This window comes from Procambarus clarkii, chromosome 16, assembly GCF_040958095.1.
Source record: "Procambarus clarkii isolate CNS0578487 chromosome 16, FALCON_Pclarkii_2.0, whole genome shotgun sequence".
Classification (NCBI taxonomy): Eukaryota; Metazoa; Arthropoda; class Malacostraca; order Decapoda; family Cambaridae; genus Procambarus; species Procambarus clarkii.
Genome location: NC_091165.1, coordinates 1,481,578 through 1,508,017, shown reverse-complemented (window position 1 = coordinate 1,508,017; position 26,440 = coordinate 1,481,578).

Here is a 26,440-nt window from a genome sequence, read left to right as displayed (position 1 = left end):
TATATATAATGAATTAATGACCCTTGAGCCATATTTTGGAGCCAAATTCTGGCTCTCTGTACGTATTTGCAGTTTAAAATTACGACTTTCTACACCGAAAATATGCCAATTACTGAGAGTTGCGATGGGTAACATTTTGCCCAAACACCCCCTGCAGTTTTCATAATATCTCAAACATCACAAATTGAAAGCTTGAGGCATATTTTGGAGCCAAATTCTGTCTTTCTGCTCGTATTCGCAGTTTAAAATTACGACCTTTAAAATATGCCAATTACTGAAAGCGGCGATGGATCACATTTTGACCCAACCCCTCCATGCAATTTTTAAAATATCCAAAACATCCCAAATTCGACGTGGAGCCATATTTTGGAGCCAAATTCTGGCTCTCTGCACGTATTCGCTGTTTGGAATTACGAATTTTTATACCGAAAATATGGCAATTACTCTAACCAGCGATGGATAACATTAAGCCCACACTTTCCACGCAGTTTTCAAAATATCCTAAAAATCACAAATTTGACGTTTGGGCCATATTTTAGAGCTAAATTCAGGCTCTCTGCACGTATTCGCAGTTTGAAATTACAAATTTTTATTCCAAAATACACCAATTTCTTAGAGCGGCAATGGGTCACATTTTGCCCAAACCCCCCTGCGGTTTGCAAAATATCCCAAACATCCCAAATTCAACCCTTGAGCCATATTTTGGAGCCAAAATTTTTGCTTTCTGCACGTATTCGCAGTTTCATATTACAACTTTTTATACCGAAAATATGCCAATAACTGAATGCGGTGATGGATCACATTTTTCCCAAACCCTCCCTGCAGTTTTCAAAATATCCGAAACATCCCAAATTCGACCCTTGAGCCATATTTTGGAGCCAAATTCTGGCTCTCTGCACATATTCGCAGTTTGAAACTACGATTTTTTATACCAAAAGTATGCCAATTACTGAGAGCAGCGATGGGTCACATTTTGCCCAAACCCTCCCTGCAGTTTTTAAAATCTCCCAAACATCCCAAATTCGACCCTTGAGCAATATTTTGGAGCCAAATTCTGTCTTTCTGCTCGTATTCGCAGTTTGAAATTACGACTTTTTATACCGAAAATATGCCAATTACTGAAAGCGGCGAAGGATCACATTTTGCCCAAACCCTCCCTGTAGTTTTCAAAATATCCCAAGCTTCCCAAATTCGACCCTTGAGCCATATTTTGTAGCCAAATTCTGGCTCTCTGCACATATTACAAGTTTAAAATTACGACATTTTATACCGAAAATATGCCAATTACGTAAAGCGGCGATGGGTCACATTTTGCCCCCCCCCCCCACTGCAGTTTTCAAAATATCCCAAACTTCCCAAATTCGACGCTTGAGCCATATTTTGGAGCCAAATTCTAGCTCTCTGCACGGATTCGCAGTTTGAAAATACGAATTTTATTACGAAATTATGCCAATTACTGTGAGAGGCGATGAGTCACATTTTGCCCAAACCCAGCCAGCAGTTTTCAAAATTTCCCAAACTTTCCAAATTCGACGCTTGAGCCATATTTGGGAGCCAAATTCTAGCTCTCTGCACATATTCGCAGTTTAAAAATTACGACTTTTTGTACCGAAAATATGCCAATTACTGAGAGCTGCGATGGGTCACATATTGCCCAAACCCCCCTGTAGTTTTCAAAATATCCCAAACATCCCAAATTCGACCCTTGAGCCATATTTTGGAGCCAAATTATGGCTCTGTGCATGTATCCCTCCCCCTATTCCTTCCCCAGTGTTACCCCCCCCCCCCTCTCCATCCCGTCAAATAGAGAAAATGGCGGCGAAAACGCTTTATTTACCCAGCCAAACCGTTCACCTCATTTGGACATGCAAATATTAATTATTACATCCGTTTAAACATTCACATGTCAGTCAGTTAGCCTAAATTCTCCTATATTCATTCATACATGACACTGCAATCATTGCAATTGTTTATAAATAGACACTAACTAACCCTGCTTGCTCCAAATTTTTTTCAGAAGGCAACTCCAGCGTGGCTTAGTCGGATAGAACATGTTCCTAATCCGGATAGACCTGCGTTCGAGCCTGTCGCAACGAATGCAACTACAGGGCGCAGATAGATTTCTGTAATGTCCTCTCCTGTAGGAGCATGTTTCGATAGATTCTCTGGATAGCCGAAGATTGATTGACTGCTCCCTTGGAATGTGGGGAAGGGTTGAAATCCGGGGGCCCACGGACGGATACCTGGATGCACTGACCTCGGGCAGGTCTTTCAATTCACCTGGATTTCAGGTGGGGAGAATGGAGGCAATTTGGGTCGACACAAATGGCTTCCTCGTCCCAGAACTCCATGGATACACGTGTCTGTGTATCCTTGGATACATGTCCGTGTATCACAGACAAGCACAGATAGTCACACGGGTTGATCACACGGATACATTTCCGTGTGATCCGTGAATCCGTGTGATACGGGTTTCGAACCTAGGTAGGTGGGAATAAGGATATGGGAGGCAATTTGAGGGGACACAAATGGCTTCATGGACCCCAGAACCCCATGGATAACCCAAAACATTATGGTTACGAAATCCCATAAGATAAGATACACGGAAATCCCTAAGATACACGGATAGGTTCGTGTCACAGGTAACAGGGGGACGGAAGGTAGGGAGGAAGAGAGGGAGGGAGGAAGAGAGGGAGGGAGGGAGGAAGGGAGAGAGGGAGGGTATTTCAATTATCAGTTTTAGTAATTACAATTAAATCAATTTAAATTAATTTAACTCAATTTAATTTAAGTTAGAAATCTAGTTAAGTCTAGTTCTAGTCTTAATTTAAATGAGTTTAAATCTAGGGAGGGAAGGAGGGAGGTTTATTTTCTGTTGTTAGGTTAGCGTAGGTTTCATTAGTATTGCGTAGTATCATTAGGTTTAACCAACCTAACAAACCTAAACTAACCTAACCTTACCTAATATAACCAACCTTTTTTAAAGTTCATAAACCTTTATACGCTATTAATGTAAACTATATTAAAGAAAATTATTTAAAAAAATAGACTATATTAAATCAATTTTAAATTGTTCCTTAACTTGTTCCTTGTTCCTCCCTTTATATACCTTTGATAACTATAGGTTAAAAATAATAAAGTCATTAACTCCATTAGGCAGTTTTAGGTTAGTTTAGGTTACAGGTTAGGTTAGGTTCAGGTTTAGGTTAGGTTGGGAAATAAGTCAGTGCTTTAAACAACCAACGGCTAAAAGGACAGACTCCAAGATTAATGTCTATCTTGCTGGATCGAGCATTAATGTGCATTAAATTATTAATTTAAAATAAATTATTAAATTTTTAAATTATTAGCATTAAAGCATGAATTGGATCTCTTTGTGTACTCACACATAGGTGAGTACACATAAATGAATAACTTGTTCCTTCTCGTCTCACAATCGGGGATTCAAGGGTTCGAATCCCGGTCGGACAGGGTTGTAATTGTTGGTAGCGTTTCCTTTCACCCAATGCCTTTATTCACCTAGAAGTAAATAGTGAGTTACTTGCATCCTTGTGAGTGAGCGAGGGTTAGTCACTAGTTGGACCTTGTGGAATAGGTGTTATAAGCCTAACATATGTATATATATAAACTGCTTGTTCCACGACTCAGTGATTTTACATGTGTTGACTAAATGATGCCTAAGAGAGCATATCTAAGACCTAAAATTTGGCCACTTTAGATTATTTTTACTTTTAAATTATTTGAATTTATGCCAAGGCCATTTATGTTTTGAAGAGATTTGCTTAGGTTCTTTAATTACCGGTAGGTTGGTGGCATTTGCATGCAATTTGTGCGAGATCAATAGCATCCCAACATTTCCATTTTAGAGAAACACTCCATTTGTTGTTGGTTTGACTAAATAGTTGCTATAAGCACTATCATTAATGGAGAAATGGTTGGTATGTGTGAGAAAACTCCATTATGCAGTTTTAGGTTAGTTTGGGTTACAGGTTAGGTTAGGTTTTAGGTTACGGTGTTCAGGTTTGATTAGGTGACAGGTTGATGATTAGATGACACATACAAACCTGTGAGTGTGTGTGTGTGTGTGTGTGTGTGTGTGTGTGTGTGTGTGTGTGTGTATGTGTGTGTTTGTGTGTGTGTGTGTGTGTATGTATGTGTGTGTGTGTGTGTGTGTGTGTGTGTGTGTGTGTGTGTGTGTGTGTGTGTGTGTGTGTGTGTGTGTGTGTGTGTGTGTGTAAGAATGTCGCACATGGAAATGTGTAAATGTGATTATAATAGATTTTACCATCTTTAAAGAAAATGTCTGTAACCATTTGTCATTCCATTTTCTTTCAACCTGCCTGCTTTCCTGCCTGCCTGCCTGCCTGCCTGCTAAAACTTGTCCACTCAATATGCTGTTGAATATCAATCTCCAGTGTTCACTTACCGTTAATTCATACAATATTAATCAAATGAAGTCATTAAAAAATCTTTAAACATTTCCAGCACCTACATTCTTTCTAACATGAATCACAGTAACTAATATACTCAACTCAGTCACAATCACTTTTCTTATTCCTTCCTAAACACCTCACCATATATAACCAATCTCAAAAAAATTAAGTTTAAATACCTAAATGCCAACCCTCGATTCCCTCCCCCCCACCAACCCAGGTTGACTCACGGGGTCAACCTGGGTTGACTCCCTCCCCCCCTCTAACGGGGGTCCTTTGGACCCCCCCCCCCCTACCAACAACCTCCCCTCAACGGTGGCCGCCATATCCTTACCCCCATTCCAATCCCAGTGTTACAACCCCCCCACCCCTCCTCCCCGTCAAACAGATAAAATGGCGGCGATAACGCTCTATTTACCCAGCCAAACCGTTCGCCTCATTTGGACATACAACACTAAATTTTAATTAATGCACCCGTTTAAACATTCACATGTCAGTCAGTTAGCCTAAATTCTTCTATATTCATTCAGTCATGACACTGCTTCACTGGACTGCAACCTCATCGAATAACGCTGCCATTTATTTCTGTCAACACAAACTCACAATTTCACATGTCAATCATTGCAATTGTTTATAAATAGACACTAACTAACCCTGCTTGCTCCAAGGTATAAATACAGGTGGCAAATTTTATTCAGAAGGCAACTCCAGCGTGGCCTAGTCGGATAGAACATGTTCCTAATCCGGATAGACCTGCGTTCGAGCCTGTCGCAACGGATGCAACTACAGGGCACAGATAGAGTTCTGTGATGTCCTCTCCTGTAGAAGCATCAGTTTCGATAGATTCTCTGGATAGCCGAAGATTGATTGACTGCTCCCTTGGAATGTGGGGAAGGGTTGAAATCCTGGGGCCCACGGACGGATACCTGGATGCACTGACCTCGGGCAGGTCTTTCAATTCACCTGGATTTCAGGTGGGGAGAAGGGAGGCAATTTGGGTCGACACCAATGGCTTCCTGGACCCAGAACTCCATGGATACATGTGTCCGTGTATTCTTGGATACATGTCCGTATATCACAGACAAACATAGATAGTCACACGGATTGATCACACGGATACATTTCCGTGTGATCCGTGAATCCGTGTGATACGGGATTCGAATTCGATTGAATTCGTGGGTGGGGATAAGGATAAGGGAGGCAATTTGAGGGGACACAAATGGCTTCCTGGACCCAGAACCCCATGGATAACCCTAAACATAATCAGGTTACGAAATCCCATAAGATAAGATACACGGACATACATACGGAAATCCCTAAGATACACGGATAGGTTCGTGTCACAGGTAACAGGGGGACGGAAGGGAGGGAGAAAGAGAGAGAGGGAGGGAGGAAGGGAGAGAGGGAGCTAGGGTATAATTAAATTTCAATTATCAATTTTATTAATTACAATTAAATTAATTTAACTCAATTTAATTGGAGCTAAAAATCTAGTTAAGATTTCTTAATTTTAATTTATTAATTTAATTAATTTAATAAGTTTTAATATTAATGAGTTTAAATCTAGGGAGGGAAGGAGGGAGGTTTATTTTCTGTTGTTAGGTTAGCGTATTTTTAACCAACCTAACCAACCTAAACTAACCTAACCTAATATAATCAACTTTTTTTTTTTAAGTTTATAAACGTTTATAACAATAATGCAAACTATATTAAAGAAAATTATTTAAAAAATTAAACTATATTAAATACAAGTTAAACTTGTTTCTTAACTTGTTCCTTGTTCCTCCCTCTATAAACCTTTAATAACTATAGGTTAAAAATAATAAGGACATTAACTCCATTAGGCAGGTTTAGGTTACAGGTTATGTTAAGTTTAGGTTTAGGTAAGGTTGGGAAATAAGTCAATGCTTTAAACAACCGACGGCTAAAAGGACAGACTTCAAGATTGATACTCTATCCTGCTGGATCGAGCATTAAATTATTATGTATTAAATTATTAAATTAAATTAAATTATTCAATTTTTAAAATATTAGCATTAAAGCTAAGCATTAAATTGGATCTATGTGTGTACTCACACATAGGTGAGTACACATAACTGAATAACATGTTCCTTCTCGTCTCACAATCGGGGATTCAAGGGTTCGAATCCCGGTCGGACAGGGTTGTAATTGTTGGTACCGTATCCTTTCACCCAATGCCTCTATTCACCTAGAAGTATATAGTGATTTACTTGCATCCTGGTAAGTGAGTGAGGGTTAGTCCTTGTTAGTTGGACCTTGTGGGGTAGGTGTTATAAGCCTAACATATGTATATATAAACTGCTTATTCTACGACTCAGTGATTTTATATGTGTTTACTAAATGATGCCTAAGAGAGCATATCTAAGACCTAAAATTTGGCCATTTTAGATTATTTTTACTTTTAAATTATTTGAATTTATGCCAAGGTCATATATGCTTTGAAGAGATTTGCTTAGGTTCTTTAATTATCGGTAGGTTGGTGGCATTTGCATGCAATTTGTGCGAGATCAATAGCATCCCAACATTTCCATTTTTGGAGAAACACTCCATGTGTTGTTGGTTTGACTAAATAGTTGCTATTTTGCTATTAGTTACTATTATTCCAAATTTGTGGATTTTAACTTCGAATCATAAAGCGAGGTTTCGTATTATTTAGATCCAAGAAAAGACATATGACAATGTTGTTTCCAATACAAATGATAAAAATAAATGTGTTTTCATTAGAATTAACTAAAATGTTCCTGATTTTCCGTTTATATTACCGATGGAAGATGGACACGCAAAACCGCTCTATTCCGGCTGAAACGTCGATCTCTTAAGCCTCTGCATCACTCTCTTGAGCCTTTGCATCACTCTCTTGAGCCTCTGCATCCCTCTCGTAAGCCTCTGCAACACTCTCTTCAGCCTCTGTATCACTCTCTTTAGCCTCAGCATCCCTCTCTTGAGTATCTGCATCCCTCTCTTCAGCCTCTGCAACACTCTCTTCAGCCTCTGCATCACTCTCTTGAGCCTTTGCATCACTCTCTTGAGCCTCTGCATCCCTCTCTTAAGGCGCTGCAACACTCTCTCCAACCTCTGCAGCACTCTCGTAAGCCTCTGCATCCCTTTTTGGAGCCTATGCATCACTTTCTTAAGCCTCTGCATCCCTTTCTTGAGCCTCTGCATCACTCTCTTGAACTCCTGCATCTCTCTCATGAGCCTCTGCATCCCTCTCCTGAGCCTTTGCATCACTCTCTTAAGCCTCTGCATCACTCTCTTGAGCCTCTGCGTCACTCTCAAGATCCTATGAATCCCTCTCTTGTGCCTCTGCATCCCTCACTTGAGCCTCTGCATCTCTCTCTTGAGCCCCTTCAGCACTCTCGTAAGCCTCTGAATCCCTTTTTGAGCCTCTGCATCACTTTCTTAAGCCTCTGCATCCCTTTCTTGAGCCTCTGCATCACTCTCTTGAACTCCTGCATCCCTCTCATGAGCCTCTGCATCCCTCTCCTGAGCCTTTGCATCACTCTCTTAAGCCTCTGCATCACTCTCTTGAGCCTCTGCGTCACTCTCAAGAGCCTATGAATCCCTCTCTTGTGCCTCTGCATCCCTCACTTGAGCCTCTGCATCTCTCTCTTGAGTCCCTGTATCCATCTCTTGAGCCTCTGCATCAATCTCTTGAGCCTCTGCGTCACTCTGTTGAGCCCCTGCATCCTTCTCTTAAGCCTCTGCATCACTCTCTTAAACCTCGGTATTACTCTCGGAAGCCTCTGAATCACTCTCTTGAGCCTCTGCATCCCTCTCTTGAATTCCTGCATCCTTCTCATGAGCCTCTGCATCCCTCTCATGAGCCTCTGCATCCCTCTCTTGAGCCTTTGCATCACTCTCTTAAGCCTCTGCATCCCTCTCTTGAGCCTCTGCATCCCTCTCTTGAGCCTCTGCATCCCTCTCTTGGGCCTCTACATCCCTCTCTTGAGCTTCTCCATCCCTCTCTTAAGCCTGTGCATCACTCCCTTGAGCCTCTGCATCCCTCTCTTAAGCCTCTGCATCACTCTCTTGAGCATCTGCATCACTCTCTTAAGCCTCTGCATGCCTCTCTTCATCCTCTGCATCACTCTCTTGACCCTCTGCATCATTCTCTTGAGCCTCTGCATCCCTCTCTTAAGCCTCTACATCATTCTCTTGAGCCTCTGCATCACTCTCTTGAGCCTTTGCATCACTCTCTTAATCCTCTGCATCTCTCTCTTCAGAATCTGTATCACCCTCTTGAGCCTCTGCATCCCTCTCTTAAGCCTCTGCATCACTTACTTAAGCCTCTGCATCACTCTCTTGAGCCTCTGCATCCCTCTCTTGAGCCTCTGCATCATTCTCCTAAGCCTCTGCATCACTCTTTTGAGCTTCTGCATCACTCTCTTGAGCCTCTGCATCCCTCTCTTAAGCCTCTGCATCACTCTCCTAAACCTCTGCATCACTCTTTAGCCTTTGCATCACTCACGTGAGCCTCTGCATCAGTCTCTTGAGCCTCTCCATCACTCTCTTAAGCCTCTGCATCACTCTCTTGAGCCCCTGCATCACTCACTTGAGCCTCTGCTTCACTCTCCTGAGCCTCTGCATCCCTTTCTTGAGCCTCTTCATCATTCTCCTAAGCCTCTCCATCCCTCACTTGAGCCTCTGCACCCCTCTCATGAGCCTCTGCATCACTCTATTGAGCCTTTGCATCACTCTCTTAAGCCTCTGCATCCCTTTCTTGAGCCTTTGCATCACTCTTTGGAATTTCTGCATCCCTCTCTTAAGCCTCTGCATCCCCTGTCTTGAGCCTCTGCATCACTCTCTTGAGCCTTTGCATCACTCTCTTGAGCCTCTGCATCACTCTCTTTAGCCTCTGCATCACTCTCTTAAGCCTCTGCATCCCGCTCTTCATCCTCTGCATCACTTTCTTGAGCCTCTGCATCATTCTCTTGAGGCTCTGCATCCCTCTCTTAAGCCTCTACATCATTCTCTTGAGCCTCTGCATGACTCTCTTGAGCCTCTGCATCACTCTCTTAAGCCTCTGCATCTCTCTCTTCAGCCTCTGCATCACTCTCTTGAGCCTCTGCATCCCTCTCTTAAGCCTCTGCATCTCTCTCTTCAGTCTCTACATCACTCTCTTGAGCCTCTGCATCCCTCTCTTAAGCCTCTGCATCACTCTCTTGAGCCTTTGCATCCCCCTCTTAAGCCTCTGCATCACTCTCTTAAGCCTATGCATCACTCCTGTGAGCCTCTGCATCACTCTCTTGACCCTCTGCATCCCTCTCTTGAGCCTCTGCATGTTTCTCCTAAGCCTTTTCTTCCCTCACTTGAGCCTCTGCATCCCTCTCATGAGCCTCTGCATCCCTCTCTTGAGCCTTTGCATCACTCGCTTAAGCCTCTGCATCCCTCTCTTGAGCCTCTGCATCACTCTTTTGATTCTCTGCATCCCTCTCTAAGCCTCTGCATCTCCTGTCTTGAGCCTCTGCATCACTCTCCTGAGTCTCTTCATCCCTCTCTTAAGCCTCTTCATCATTCTCTTCAGCCTCTGCATCACTCTCTTAAGCCTCTGCATCATTCTCTTCAGCCTCTGCATCCCTCTTTTAAGCCTCTGCATCACTCTCCTGAGCCTTTGCATCACTCTCTTGAGCCTCTGCAAATCTCTCTTCAGCCTCTGCATCACTCTCTTAAGCCTCTGCATCCCTCTCTTGATCCTCTGCATCACTCTCTTGAGCCTCTGCATCACTCTCTTGAGCCTCTGCATCACTCTCTTCAGGTCTCTGCATCACTCTCTTAAGGCTCTGAATCCCTCTCTTGAGCCTCTGCCTCACTCTCTCGAGCCTCTGCATCACTCTCTTGATCCTCTGCATCACTCTCTTGAGCCTCTGCATCACTCTCGTAAGCCTCTGCATCACTCTCTTCAGCCTCTGCATCACTCTCGTAAGCCTCTGCATCCCTCACTTGAGTCTCTGAATCCCTCTCTTGAGCCTCTGCATCACTTTCTCGAGCCTCTGCATCACACTCAGGATCCTCTGCATCACTCTCTTAAGCGTCTGCATCCCTCTCTTGAGGCTCTGAATCCCTCTCTTGAACCTCTGCATCACTTTCTCGAGCCTCTGCATCACACTCAGGATCCTCTGCATCACTCTCTTAAGCGTCTGCATCCCTCTCTTGAGGCTCTGAATCCCTCTCTTGAGCCTCTGCATCACTCTCTCGAGCCTCTGCATCACTCTCTTCATCCTCTGCATACCTCTCTTGAGCATCTGAGTGATGCAGGGAGTAAGCATCCCTTATGCTTATTACTATCTCCCTTATTCTCCCTTATTCTCCCTGCACGTACATTGCCCAAACCCACCATTCAGTTTTCAAAATATCCCAAGCATCCCAAATTCGACCCTTGAGCCATATTTTGGAGCCAAATTCTGGCTCTCTGCACCTATTCGCAGTTCTGCCCAAACCCTCCGTGCAGTTTTCAAAATATCCCAAACATCTCAAATTCGACGCTTGAGCCATATTTTGAAACCAAATTAAGGCTCTCTGCAAGTATTCGCAGTTTGAAATTACGACTTTTTATACTGAAAATATGCCAATTACTGAAAGCAGCGATGGGTCACATTTTGCCCAACCCCCCCCCCCCTCCTGCAGTTTGCAAAATATCCCAAACATCCCAAATTCGACCCTTGAGCCATATTTTGGAGCCAAATTCTGGCTCTCTGCATGTATTCGCAGTTTGAAATTACGACTTTTATACTGAAAATATGCCAATTACTGAAAGAGGCGATGGATCACATTATGACCAAACCCTCCCTGCAATTTTTTAAATGTCCCAATCATCCCAAATTCGACCCTTGAGCCATATTTTCTAAACAAATTCTGGCTTTCTGCATGTATTCGCAGTTTGAAAAACCACTTTTTATACAGAAAGTATGCCAATTACTGAAAGTGGCGATAGATCACATTTTGCTCCAATCCACTATTCAGTTTTAAAATATCCCAAGCATACCAAATTCGACCCTTGAGCCATAATTTGGAGCCAAATTCTGGCTCTCTGCACATATTCGCAGGTTGAAATTACAACATTTTATACCGAAAATATGTCAATTACTGAAAGCAGCGATGGGTCACATTTTGCCCATCCCCCCCCCCTCCCTGCAGTTCTCAAAATATCCCAAACACCCTAAATTTGACGCTAGAGCCATTTTTGGAGTCAAATTTGGGCTCTCTGCACGTATTCGTAGTTTGAAATTACGACTTATTATACCGAAAATATGCCAATTACTGAAAGCGGCGATGGGTCACCTTCTGCCCAAACCCTCCCTGCAGTTTTCAAAATATCCCAAACATCCCATATTCGACGCTTGAGCCATATTTTGTAGCCAAATTCTGGCTCTCTGCACGTATTCGCAGTTTGAAATTACGACTTTTTAAACCGAAAATATGTCAATTACTGAAAGCGGCGATGGATCACATTTTGCCCAAACCCTCCCTGCAGTATTCAAAATATCCAAAACATCCCAAATTCAACGCTTGAGCCATATTTTTGAGCCAAATTCTGGCTCCCTGCACGTATTCGCAGTGTGAAATTACGACTTTTATACTGAAAATATGCCAATTACTGAAAGGGGCAATGGATTACATTTTGCCCAAACCCTACCTGCAGTTTTCAATATATCCTAAACATCTAAAATTCGACCCTTGAGCCTTATTTTGGAGCCAAATTCTAACTCTCAGCACGTATTTGCAGTTTGAAATTACGACTTTTTATACTGAAAATATGCCAATTACTGAAAGCAGCGATGGGTCACATTTTGCCCAAAACACTCTGCAGTTTTCAAAATATCCTAAACATCCCAAATTCGACTCTTGAGCCATATTTTTAAGCCAAATTTTGGCTCTCTGCACATGTTCGCAGGCTGAAATTACAAATTTTTATACCGAAAATATGTCAATTATTGAGAGCAGCGATGGGTCACATTTTGCCCAAACCCACTTTGCACTTTTCAAAATATCCCAAACATTCCAAGTTCGACGCTTGAACCATATTTTGAAGCCAAATTCGGCCTCGCTGCACGTATTCGCAGTTTGAAATTACGTCATTTTACACCGAAAAGTTGCCAATTACTTAGAGCGGCGATAGGTCACATTTTGCCCAAACGCCCCTGCAGTTTTTAAATTATCTCAAACATCCCAAATTCGAACCTTGAGCCATATTTTGGAGCCAAATTTTGGCTCTCTGCACATATTCGCAGCATGAAATTACGAATTTTTATACCGAAAATATGCCAATTACGGAGAGCGGCGATGGATCACATTTTGCCCAAACCCTCCCTCCAGTTTTCAAAATATCCCTAACTTCCTAAATTCGACCCTGGAGCCTTATTTTAGAGGCAAGTTCTGGCTTTCTTCACGTATTCGCAGGTTGAAATTACAACTTTTTATACCGAAAATATGCCAGTTACTTTGGCAATGGGTCACATTTTGCCCAAACCCCGCCATGTAGTTTTCAAAATATCGGAAACATCCCAAATTCGACGCTTGAGCCATATTTTGGAGCAAAATTGTGGCTCTCTGCACGTATTAGCAGTTTGAAATTTTGAATTTTTATACCGAAATAATGCCAATTACTGTGAGCGGCGAAATGTCACATTTTGCCCAAAACTCCCTGCAGTTTTCAAAATATCCCAATTATCCCAAATTCCACCCTTGAGTCAAATTTTGGAGCCCAATTCTGGCTCTCTGCACGTATTCGCAGTTTGAAATTACGACTTTTATACTGAAAATATGCCAATTACTGAAAGGGGCGATGGATCACATTATGACCAAACCCTCCCTGCAATTTTTTAAATATCCCAAACATCCCAAATTCGACCCTGGAGCCATATTTTCTAACCAAATTTTGGCTTTCTGCATGTATTCGCAGTTTGAAAAAACACTTTTTATACAGAAAATATGCCAATTACTGAAAGCGGCGATAGATCACATTTTGCTCCAATCCACTATTCAGTTTTCAAATATCCCAAGCATACCAAATTCGACCCTTGAGCCATAATTTGGAGCCAAATTCTGGCTCTATGCACATATTCGCAGGTTGAAATTACAACATTTTATACCGAAAATGTGTCTATTACTGAAAACAGCGATGGGTCACATTTTGCCCCCCCCCCCCTGCAGTTCTCAAAATATCCCAAACACCCTAAATTCGACTCTAGAGCCGTATTTTGGAGTCAAATTTGGGCTCTCTGCACGTATTCGTAGTTTGAAATTACGTCATTTTATACCGAATCAATTCCAATTATTGAGAGCGGCGATAGGTCACATTTTGCCCAAACCCTCCCTGCAGTTTTCAAAATATCCCAAACATCCCAAATTCAACGCCTGAGCAATATTTTGTAGCCAAATTCGGGCTCTCTGCACCTATTCGCAGTTTGAAATTACGACTTATTATACCGAAAATATGCCAATTACTGAAAACGTCGATGGGTCACCTTCTGCCCAAACCTTCCCTGCAGATTTCAAAATATCCCAAACATCCCAAACTCATCCCTGGAGCCTTATTTTAGAGCCAAGTTCTGGCTTTCTTCACGTATTCGCAGGTTAAAATTACGACTTTTTATACCGAAAAAATGCCAATTACTTTGAGCAGCGATATGTCACTTTTTGCCCAAACCCCGCCATGCAGTTTTCAAAATATCGGAAACATCCCAAATTCGACGCTTGAGCCATATTTTGGAGCAAAATTGTGGCTCTCTGCACGTATTAGCAGTTTGAAATTTTGACTTTTTATACTGAAATAATATAAATTACTGTGAGCGGCGAAATGTCATATTTTGCCCAAAACCCCATGCAGTTTTCAAAATATCCCAAACATCCCAAATTCGACCCAGGAGCCTTATTTTGGAGCCAAATTCTGGCTCTCTGCACGTATTGCAGTTTGAAATTACGACTTTTATACTGAAAATATGCCGATTACTGAAAGCAGCGATGCGTCACATTTTGCCCAACCCCCCCTTGCAGTTTTCAAATATCCCAAACATCCCAAATTTGACCCTTGAGCCATATTTTGGAGCCAAATTCTGGCCCTCTGCACGTATTCGCAGTTTGAAATTATGACTTTTTATATTGAAAATATGCCAATTATGGAAAGCGGCGATGGATCACATTACGCCCAAACCCTCTCTGCAGTTTTAAAAATATCTCAAACATCCCAAATTCTATCCTTGAGAATTATTTTGGAGCCAAATTCTGGCTCTCTGCACGTATTCGCAGTTTGAAATTACGAGTTTTTTTCCCAAACATCCTAAATTTGACGCTTGAAAATATGCCAATTACTGAAAGAAGCGATGGGTCACATTTTGCCCAAATCACCCCTGCAATTTCCAAAAAATCCCAAACATCCCAAACTCAACCTTTGAGCCATATTTTGGAGCCAAATTCTAGCTTTCTGCGCGTATTCGCAGAAAGTATTGCATTTTGTTTCGTACTATAAATCATCGAATTTAGTAATATTTTGACGTTTATCATCACCCATTTACTTTATGTGATATTAACAAAATATCATCGAATTAGGCAATATTTTGCTGTTTTTCAACTTTTTTGTGAATTTCCAGTTTATTTTTATTAATTCATTAAATAAACGATAAAAATGAGAGAGAGAGAGTGATGCAGAGGCCTCAAGAGAGGGATTCAGTGGCTTAAAAGAGTGATGCAGAGGCGGAAGAGAGTGTTGCAGAGGCTCAGGAGAGGGATGCAGAGGCTCTAGAGAGTGATGCAGAGGCTCAAGAGAGTTATTCCGAGGCTCAAGAGAGTGATGCGGAGGCTTACGAGAGTGATGCAGATGATCAAGAGAGGGATGCAGAGGCTTAAGGGAGTGATGCAGAGGCTGAAGAGACAGTTGCAGAGGCTTAAGAGAGGGATGCAGAGGCTCAAGAGAGTGATGCCGAGGCTCAAGAGAGGGAATCAGAGGCTCAAGAGAGGGATGCAGAGGCTCTTGAGAGTGATGCAGAGGCTCAAGAGAGGGATGCAGAGGCTTAAGAGAGTGATAAAGTGGCTGAAGAGAGTGTTGCAGAGGCTTAAGAGAGTGATGCAGAGGCTCAAAAGAAGGATGTAGAGGCTCAATAGAGTGATTCATAAGCTCAATAGAGTGATGCAGAGGCTTAATTTAAGAGAATGATGCAGAGGCTTAATAGAGGGGATGCAGAGACTGAAGAGAGAGATTCAGATTCTTTAGACAGTGATGCAGAGGCTCAAGAGAGTAATGCAGAGGCTCAAGAGAATGATGTAGAGGCTTAAGAGTGTAATGCAGAGGCTCAAGAGAATGATGCAGAGGCTCAAGAGAGTGATGCAGAGGATCAAGAGAGGGATGCAGAAGCTTAAGAGAGTGATGCAGAGGATCAAGAGAGTGATGCAGAGGCTCAAGAGAGAGGCTTAAGAAAGTGATGCAGAGGCTCAAAAGAGGGATGCAGAGGCTTGAGAGAGTGATGCAGAGGCTTAAGAGAGTGATGCAGAGGCTTAAAAGAGAGATGCGGAGGCTCAAGAGAGGGATGCAGTGGCCCAAGAGAGGGATGCAGAGGCTAAAGAGAGGGATGCAGAGGCTCAAGTGAGAGATGCAGAGGCACAAGAGAGGGATGCAGAGGCTCATGAGAGTGATGCAGAGGCTCAAGAGAGGGATGCAGAGGCTTTAGAGAGTGATGCAAAGGCTGATGAGAGGGATGCAGAGGCTCATGAGAGAGATGCAGGATTTCAAGAAAGGGATGCAGAGGCTCAAGAGACTGATGCAGAGGATCAAGAGAGTGATGCAGAGGCTCGAGAGAGTGATGCAGAGGCCTCAAGAGAGGGATTCTGAGGCTTAACAGAGTGATGCAAAGGCGGAAGAGAGTGTTGCAGAGGCTCAGGAGAGGGATGCAGAGGTTCTAGAGAGTGATGCAGAGGCTCAAGAGAGTTATGCAGAGACTCAAGAGAGTGATGCGGAGGCTTACGAGAGTGATGCAGATGATCAAGAGAGGGATGCAGAGGCTTAAGGGAGTGATGCAGAGGCTGAAGAGAGTGTTGCAGAGGCTTAAGAGAGGGATGCAGAGGCTCAAGAGAGGGATGTAGAGGCTCAAGAGAGTGATGCAGAATCTCAAGAGAGTGATGCAGAGTCTCACGAGAGGGATGCAGAGGCTGAAGAGAGTGATGCAGAGGCTCAAGAGAGGGATGCAGTGGCTCAAGAGAGTGATTCAGAGGCTTACGAAAGTGATGCAGAGGCTTAAGAGAGTGATGCAGAGGCTCAGGAGAGAGGCTTAAGAAAGTGATGCAGAGGCTCAAAAGAGGGATGCAGAGGCTTAAAAGTGTTAAGCAGAGGTTCAAGAGAGTGATGCAGAGGGTCAGGAGAGGGATGCAAGGGCTCAAGAGAGTAATGCAGAGGCTCAAGAGAGTGATTCAGAGGCTTACGAGAGTGATGCAGAGGCTTAAGAGAGTTATGCAGAGGCTCATGAGACTGATGCAGAGGATCAAGAGAGGGAAGCAGAGGCTTAAGAGAGTGATGCAGAGGCTGAAGAGAGTGAAACAGAGGCTCTAGAGAGTGACGCAGAGGCTCAAGAGAGTTTTGCAGAGGATCGAGAGAGTGATGCAGAGGCTCGAGAGAGTGATTCAGAGGCTTACTAGAGTGATGCAGAGGCTGAAGGGAGTGTTGCAGAGGCTCAAGAGAGGGATGAAGAGGATGAAAAGATTCATGCAGAGGCTCAAGAGAGGGATGCAGAGGCTCACGAGAGTGATGCAGAGGCTTAAGAGAGTGAGCCAGACGCTTAGGAGAGGGATGCAGAGGCTCAAGAGGGTGATGCAGAGGCTCAAGAGAGTGATGCAGAGAGTTGAGAGAGGGATGCAGGGGCTCAAGAGAGTGGTTCAGAGGCTTGAGATAGTGATGCAGAGGCTTAAAAGAGAGATGTGGAGGCTCAAGAGAGGGATGCAGTGGCCCAAGAGAGAGATGCAAAGGCTGTAGAGAGGGATGCAGAGGCTCATGAGAGAGATGCAGGACTTCAAGAGAGGGATGCAGAGGCTCAAGAGAGTGATGCAGAGGATCAAGAGAGTGATGCAGAGGCTCAGGAGAGTGATGCAGAGGCTCAGGAGAGTGATGCAGAGGATCAAGAGAGTGATGCAGAGGCTTGAGAGAGTGATGCAGTGGCCTCAAGAGAGGGATTCAGAGGTTTAAGAGAGTGATGCAGAGGCGGAAGAGAGTGTTGCAGAGGCACAAGAGAGGGATGCAGAGGCTCTAGAGAGTGATGCAGAGACTCAAGAGAGTTATGCAGAGGCTCAAGAGAGTGATGCGGAGGCTTACGAGAGAGATGCAGATGATCAAGAGAAGGATGCAGAGGCTTAAGGGAGTGATGCAGAGGCTGAAGAGAGTGTTGCAGAGGCTTAAGAGAGGGATGCAGAGGCTCAAGAGAGTGATGTAGAGGCTCAAGAGAGTGAAGCAGAGGCTCAAGAGAGTGATGCAGAGGCTTAAGAGAGGGATGCAGAGGCTCAAGAGAGGGATGCAGAATCTCAAGAGAGTGATTAAGAGGCTTACGAGAGTGATGCAGAGGGTTAAGAGAGTGATGCAGAGGCTCAAGAGAGGGATGCAGAGGCTCAAGAGAGTGATTCAGAGGCTTAAGAGTGTGATGAAGAGGCTTAAGAGAGGGATGCAGAGGCTCAAGAGAATGATGCAGAGGCTCAAAAGAGTGATGCAGAGGATCACGAGAGTGATGCAGAGGCTCAAGAAAGTGATTAAGAGGCTTACGAGAGTGATGCAGAGGGTTAAGAGAGTGATGCAGGGGCTCAAGAGAGGGATGGAGAGGCTCAAGGGAGTGATTCAGAGGCTTAAGAGTGTGATGAAGAGGCTTAAGAGAGGGAAGCAGAGGCTTAAGAGAGTGATGCAGAGGCTGAAGAGAGTGAAGCAGAGGCTCTAGAGAGTGACGCAGAGGATCAAGAGAGTGATGCAGAGGCACAAGAGAGTGATGTAGAGGATCGAGAGAGTGATGCAGAGGCTCGAGAGAGTGATTCAGAGGCTTACTAGAGTGATGCAGAGGCTGAAGGGAGTGTTGCAGAGGCTCAAGAGAGGGATGAAGAGGATGAAAAGATTGATGCAGAGGCTCAAGAGAGGGATGCAGAGGCTCACGAGAGTGATGCAGAGGCTTAAGAGAGTGAGCCAGACGCTTAGGAGAGGGATGCAGAGGCTCAAGAGAGTAATGCAGAGGCTTAAGAGGGTGATGCAGAGGCTCAAGAGAGTGATGCAGAGAGTTGAGAGAGGGATGCAGGGGCTCAAGAGAGTTATGCAGAGGCTCAAGAGAGTGGTTCAGAGGCTTGAGATAGTGATGCAGAGGCTTAACAGAGTGATGCAGAGGCTTAAAAGAGAGATGTGGAGGCTCAAGAGAGGGATGCAGTTGCCCAAGAGAGAGATGCAAAGGCTGAAGAGAGGGATGCAGAGGCTCATGAGAGAGATGCAGGACTTCAAGAGAGGGATCCAGAGGCTCAAGAGAGTGATGCAGAGGATCAAGAGAGTGATGCAGAGGCTCAAGAGAGTGATGCAGAGGCTCAAGAGAGTGATGCAGAGGATCAAGAGAGTGATGCAGAGGCTTGAGAGAGTGATGCAGTGGCCTCAAGAGAGGGATTCAGAGGATTAAGAGAGTGATGCAGAGGCAGAAGAGAGTGTTGCAGAGGCTCAAGAGAGGGATGCAGAGGCTCTAGAGAGTGATGCAGAGATTCAAGAGAGTTATGCAGAGGCTCAAGAGAGTGATGCTGAGGCTTACGAGAGAGATGCAGATGATCAAGAGAAGGATGCAGAGGCTTAAGGGAGTGATACAGAGGCTGAAGAGAGTGTTGCAGAGGCTTAAGAGAGGGATGCAGAGGCTCAAGAGAGTGATGTAGAGGCTCAAGAGAGTTATGCAGAGGCTCAAGAGAGTGATGCGGAGGCTTACGAGAGAGATGAAGATGATGAAGAGAAGGATGCAGAGGCTTAAGGGAGTGATGCAGAGGCTGAAGAGAGTGTTGCAGAGGCTTAAGAGAGGGATGCAGAGGCTCAAGAGAGTGATGTAGAGGCTCAAGAGAGTTAAGCAGAGGCTCAAGAAAGTGATGCAGAGGCTTAATAAGAGAGGGATGCAGAGGCTCAAGAGAGGGATGCAGAAGCTCAATAGAGTGATGCAGTGGATCACGAGAATAATGCAGAGGCTCAAGAGAGGGATGCAGAGGCTAAAGTGAGTGATGCAGAGGCACAAGAGAAAGATGCAGAGGCACTTGAGAGTGATGCAGAGGCTCAAGAGAGGGATGCAGAGGCTCAAGAGAATGATGTAGAGGTTTAGGAGAGGGATGCAGAGGCTCAAGAGAATGATGCAGAGGCTCAAGAGAGTGATGCAGAGGATCAAGAGAATGATGTAGAGGCTTAAGAGAGGGATGCAGAGGCTTAAGAGAGGGATGCAGAGGCTCAAGAGAGTGATGCAGAGGCTGAAGAGAGAGATGCAGAGGCTTAATAGAGTGGTGCAGAGGCTCAAGAGAGTCATGCAGAGGCTCAAGAGAATGATGTAGAGGCTTAAGAGAGGAATGCAGAGGCTCAAGAGAATGATTCAGAGGCTCAAGAAAGTAATGCAGAGGATGAAGAGAGGGATGCAGAGGCTTAAGAGAGTGATGCAGAGGCTACAGAGAGTTTTGAAGAGGCATGTGAGAATGATGCAGAAGCTCAAGAGAGTGATGCAAAGGCTCAAGAGAGTGATGCAGAGGCTCAAGACAGGGGATGCAGAGGCTTAAGAGAAGGATGCAGAGACTCCAAAGAGTGATGCAAAGGTTCAAGAAAGGGATGCAGAGGCTTTAGAGAGTGATGCAAAGGCTCAAGAGAGTGATGCAGAGGCTCATGAGAGGGGGTGCAGAGGCTCCAGTGAGGGATGGAGAGGCTTAGGAGAATGATGCAGAGGCTCAAGAAAGGGATGCAGAGGCTCAGGAGAGTGATGCAGAGGCTCAAGTGATTGATGCAGGGGCTCAAGAGAGTGATGCAGAGGCTTACAAGAGTGATGGAGAGGCTCAAGAGACTGATGCAGAGGCTCAAGTGAGTGGTGCAGAGGCTAAAGAGAGTGATGCAGAGGTTTAGGAGAGTGATGCAGAGGCTTAAGAGAGGGATGCAGAGGCTCAAGAGAGTGATGCAGAAGCTCAAAAGAGTGATGCAGAGGGTTAGGAGAATGATGCAGAGGCTCAAGAGAGGGATGCAGAGGCTGAGGAGAGTGATGCAGAGGCTTAAGTGAGTGATGCAGAGGCTTAAGAGAGGGATGCAGAGGCTCAAGAGAGTGATGCAGATTATGAAGAGAGAGATGCAGAGGCTTAAGAGAGTGATGCAAAGGCTCAAGAGAGTGATGCAGAGGCTCAAGAGAATGATGTAGAGGCTTAAGAGAGTGATGCAGAGGCTCAAGAGAGTGATGCAGAGGATGAAGAGAGGGATGCAGAGGCTTAAGAGAGTGATGCAAAGGCTCAAGAGAGTGATGCAGAGGCTCAAGAGAATGATGTAGAGGCTTAAGAGAGTGATGCAGAGGCTCAAGAGAGTGATGCAGAGGATGAAGAGAGGGATGCAGAGGCTCAAGAGAGTGATGCAGAGGATGAAGAGAGGGATGCAGAGGCTTAAGAGAGGGATGCAGAGGCTGAAGAGAGTGATGCAGAGGCTCAAGAGAGGGATGCAGAGGCTCAAGAGAGTGATTAAGAGGCTTACGAGAGTGATGCAGAGGGTTAAGAGAGTGATGCAGAGGCTCAAGAGAGGGATGCAAAGGCTCAAGGGAGTGATTCAGAGGCTTAAGAGTGTGATGAAGAGGCTTAAGAGAGGGATGCAGAGATTCAAGAGAGTTATGCAGAGGCTCAAGAGAGTGATGCTGAGGCTTACGAGAGAGATGCAGATGATCAAGAGAAGGATGCAGAGGCTTAAGGGAGTGATACAGAGGCTGAAGAGAGTGTTGCAGAGGCTTAAGAGAGGGATGCAGAGGCTCAAGAGAGTGATGTAGAGGCTCAAGAGAGTTAAGCAGAGGCTCAAGAGAGTGATGCAGAGGCTTAATAAGAGAGGGATGCAGAGGCTCAAGAGAGGGATGCAGAAGCTCAATAGAGTGATGCAGTGGATCACGAGAATAATGCAGAGGCTCTAGAGAGGGATGCAGAGGCTAAAGTGAGTGATGCAGAGGCACAAGAGAAAGATGCAGAGGCACTTGAGAGTGATGCAGAGGCTCAAGAGAGGGATGCAGAGGCTCAAGAGAATGATGTAGAGGTTTAGGAGAGGGATGCAGAGGCTCAAGAGAATGATGCAGAGGCTCAAGAGAGTGATGCAGAGGATCAAGAGAATGATGTAGAGGCTTAAGAGAGGGATGCAGAGGCTTAAGAGAGGGATGCAGAGGCTCAAGAGAGTGATGCAGAGGCTGAAGAGAGAGATGCAGAGGCTTAATAGAGTGGTGCAGAGGCTCAAGAGAGTCATGCAGAGGCTCAAGAGAATGATGTAGAGGCTTAAGAGAGGAATGCAGAGGCTCAAGAGAATGATTCAGAGGCTCAAGAAAGTAATGCAGAGGATGAAGAGAGGGATGCAGAGGCTTAAGAGAGTGATGCAGAGGCTACAGAGAGTTTTGAAGAGGCATGTGAGAATGATGCAGAAGCTCAAGAGAGTGATGCAAAGGCTCAAGAGAGTGATGCAGAGGCTCAAGACAGGGGATGCAGAGGCTTAAGAGAAGGATGCAGAGACTCCAAAGAGTGATGCAAAGGTTCAAGAAAGGGATGCAGAGGCTTTAGAGAGTGATGCAAAGGCTCAAGAGAGTGATGCAGAGGCTCATGAGAGGGGGTGCAGAGGCTCCAGTGAGGGATGGAGAGGCTTAGGAGAATGATGCAGAGGCTCAAGAAAGGGATGCAGAGGCTCAGGAGAGTGATGCAGAGGCTCAAGTGATTGATGCAGGGGCTCAAGAGAGTGATGCAGAGGCTTACAAGAGTGATGGAGAGGCTCAAGAGACTGATGCAGAGGCTCAAGTGAGTGGTGCAGAGGCTAAAGAGAGTGATGCAGAGGTTTAGGAGAGTGATGCAGAGGCTTAAGAGAGGGATGCAGAGGCTCAAGAGAGTGATGCAGAAGCTCAAAAGAGTGATGCAGAGGGTTAGGAGAATGATGCAGAGGCTCAAGAGAGGGATGCAGAGGCTGAGGAGAGTGATGCAGAGGCTTAAGTGAGTGATGCAGAGGCTTAAGAGAGGGATGCAGAGGCTCAAGAGAGTGATGCAGATTATGAAGAGAGAGATGCAGAGGCTTAAGAGAGTGATGCAAAGGCTCAAGAGAGTGATGCAGAGGCTCAAGAGAATGATGTAGAGGCTTAAGAGAGTGATGCAGAGGCTCAAGAGAGTGATGCAGAGGCTGAAGAGAGTGTTGCAGAGGCTTAAGAGAGGGATGCAGAGGCTCAAGAGAGGGATGTAGAGGCTCAAGAGAGTGATGCAGAATCTCAAGAGAGTGATGCAGAGTCTCACGAGAGGGATGCAGAGGCTGAAGAGAGTGATGCAGAGGCTCAAGAGAGGGATGCAGTGGCTCAAGAGAGTGATTCAGAGGCTTACGAAAGTGATGCAGAGGCTTAAGAGAGTGATGCAGAGGCTCAGGAGAGAGGCTTAAGAAAGTGATGCAGAGGCTCAAAAGAGGGATGCAGAGGCTTAAAAGTGTTAAGCAGAGGTTCAAGAGAGTGATGCAGAGGGTCAGGAGAGGGATGCAAGGGCTCAAGAGAGTAATGCAGAGGCTCAAGAGAGTGATTCAGAGGCTTACGAGAGTGATGCAGAGGCTTAAGAGAGTTATGCAGAGGCTCATGAGACTGATGCAGAGGATCAAGAGAGGGAAGCAGAGGCTTAAGAGAGTGATGCAGAGGCTGAAGAGAGTGAAACAGAGGCTCTAGAGAGTGACGCAGAGGCTCAAGAGAGTTTTGCAGAGGATCGAGAGAGTGATGCAGAGGCTCGAGAGAGTGATTCAGAGGCTTACTAGAGTGATGCAGAGGCTGAAGGGAGTGTTGCAGAGGCTCAAGAGAGGGATGAAGAGGATGAAAAGATTCATGCAGAGGCTCAAGAGAGGGATGCAGAGGCTCACGAGAGTGATGCAGAGGCTTAAGAGAGTGAGCCAGACGCTTAGGAGAGGGATGCAGAGGCTCAAGAGGGTGATGCAGAGGCTCAAGAGAGTGATGCAGAGAGTTGAGAGAGGGATGCAGGGGCTCAAGAGAGTGGTTCAGAGGCTTGAGATAGTGATGCAGAGGCTTAAAAGAGAGATGTGGAGGCTCAAGAGAGGGATGCAGTGGCCCAAGAGAGAGATGCAAAGGCTGTAGAGAGGGATGCAGAGGCTCATGAGAGAGATGCAGGACTTCAAGAGAGGGATGCAGAGGCTCAAGAGAGTGATGCAGAGCATCAAGAGAGTGATGCAGAGGCTCAGGAGAGTGATGCAGAGGCTCAGGAGAGTGATGCAGAGGATCAAGAGAGTGATGCAGAGGCTTGAGAGAGTGATGCAGTGGCCTCAAGAGAGGGATTCAGAGGTTTAAGAGAGTGATGCAGAGGCGGAAGAGAGTGTTGCAGAGGCACAAGAGAGGGATGCAGAGGCTCTAGAGAGTGATGCAGAGACTCAAGAGAGTTATGCAGAGGCTCAAGAGAGTGATGCGGAGGCTTACGAGAGAGATGCAGATGATCAAGAGAAGGATGCAGAGGCTTAAGGGAGTGATGCAGAGGCTGAAGAGAGTGTTGCAGAGGCTTAAGAGAGGGATGCAGAGGCTCAAGAGAGTGATGTAGAGGCTCAAGAGAGTGAAGCAGAGGCTCAAGAGAGTGATGCAGAGGCTTAAGAGAGGGATGCAGAGGCTCAAGAGAGGGATGCAGAATCTCAAGAGAGTGATGCAGAGGCTCAAGAGAGGGATGCAGAGGCTGAAGAGAGTGATGCAGAGGCTGAAGAGAGGGATGCAGAGGCTCAAGAGAGTGATTAAGAGGCTTACGAGAGTGATGCAGAGGGTTAAGAGAGTGATGCAGAGGCTCAAGAGAGGGATGCAGAGGCTCAAGAGAGTGATTCAGAGGCTTAAGAGTGTGATGAAGAGGCTTAAGAGAGGGATGCAGAGGCTCAAGAGAATGATGCAGAGGCTCAAAAGAGTGATGCAGAGGATCACGAGAGTGATGCAGAGGCTCAAGAAAGTGATTAAGAGGCTTACGAGAGTGATGCAGAGGGTTAAGAGAGTGATGCAGGGGCTCAAGAGAGGGATGGAGAGGCTCAAGGGAGTGATTCAGAGGCTTAAGAGTGTGATGAAGAGGCTTAAGAGAGGGAAGCAGAGGCTTAAGAGAGTGATGCAGAGGCTGAAGAGAGTGAAGCAGAGGCTCTAGAGAGTGACGCAGAGGATCAAGAGAGTGATGCAGAGGCACAAGAGAGTGATGTAGAGGATCGAGAGAGTGATGCAGAGGCTCGAGAGAGTGATTCAGAGGCTTACTAGAGTGATGCAGAGGCTGAAGGGAGTGTTGCAGAGGCTCAAGAGAGGGATGAAGAGGATGAAAAGATTGATGCAGAGGCTCAAGAGAGGGATGCAGAGGCTCACGAGAGTGATGCAGAGGCTTAAGAGAGTGAGCCAGACGCTTAGGAGAGGGATGCAGAGGCTCAAGAGAGTAATGCAGAGGCTTAAGAGGGTGATGCAGAGGCTCAAGAGAGTGATGCAGAGAGTTGAGAGAGGGATGCAGGGGCTCAAGAGAGTTATGCAGAGGCTCAAGAGAGTGGTTCAGAGGCTTGAGATAGTGATGCAGAGGCTTAACAGAGTGATGCAGAGGCTTAAAAGAGAGATGTGGAGGCTCAAGAGAGGGATGCAGTTGCCCAAGAGAGAGATGCAAAGGCTGAAGAGAGGGATGCAGAGGCTCATGAGAGAGATGCAGGACTTCAAGAGAGGGATGCAGAGGCTCAAGAGAGTGATGCAGAGGATCAAGAGAGTGATGCAGAGGCTCAAGAGAGTGATGCAGAGGCTCAAGAGAGTGATGCAGAGGATCAAGAGAGTGATGCAGAGGCTTGAGAGAGTGATGCAGTGGCCTCAAGAGAGGGATTCAGAGGATTAAGAGAGTGATGCAGAGGCAGAAGAGAGTGTTGCAGAGGCTCAAGAGAGGGATGCAGAGGCTCTAGAGAGTGATGCAGAGATTCAAGAGAGTTATGCAGAGGCTCAAGAGAGTGATGCTGAGGCTTACGAGAGAGATGCAGATGATCAAGAGAAGGATGCAGAGGCTTAAGGGAGTGATACAGAGGCTGAAGAGAGTGTTGCAGAGGCTTAAGAGAGGGATGCAGAGGCTCAAGAGAGTGATGTAGAGGCTCAAGAGAGTTATGCAGAGGCTCAAGAGAGTGATGCGGAGGCTTACGAGAGAGATGAAGATGATGAAGAGAAGGATGCAGAGGCTTAAGGGAGTGATGCAGAGGCTGAAGAGAGTGTTGCAGAGGCTTAAGAGAGGGATGCAGAGGCTCAAGAGAGTGATGTAGAGGCTCAAGAGAGTTAAGCAGAGGCTCAAGAGAGTGATGCAGAGGCTTAATAAGAGAGGGATGCAGAGGCTCAAGAGAGGGATGCAGAAGCTCAATAGAGTGATGCAGTGGATCACGAGAATAATGCAGAGGCTCAAGAGAGGGATGCAGAGGCTAAAGTGAGTGATGCAGAGGCACAAGAGAAAGATGCAGAGGCACTTGAGAGTGATGCAGAGGCTCAAGAGAGGGATGCAGAGGCTCAAGAGAATGATGTAGAGGTTTAGGAGAGGGATGCAGAGGCTCAAGAGAATGATGCAGAGGCTCAAGAGAGTGATGCAGAGGATCAAGAGAATGATGTAGAGGCTTAAGAGAGGGATGCAGAGGCTTAAGAGAGGGATGCAGAGGCTCAAGAGAGTGATGCAGAGGCTGAAGAGAGAGATGCAGAGGCTTAATAGAGTGGTGCAGAGGCTCAAGAGAGTCATGCAGAGGCTCAAGAGAATGATGTAGAGGCTTAAGAGAGGAATGCAGAGGCTCAAGAGAATGATTCAGAGGCTCAAGAAAGTAATGC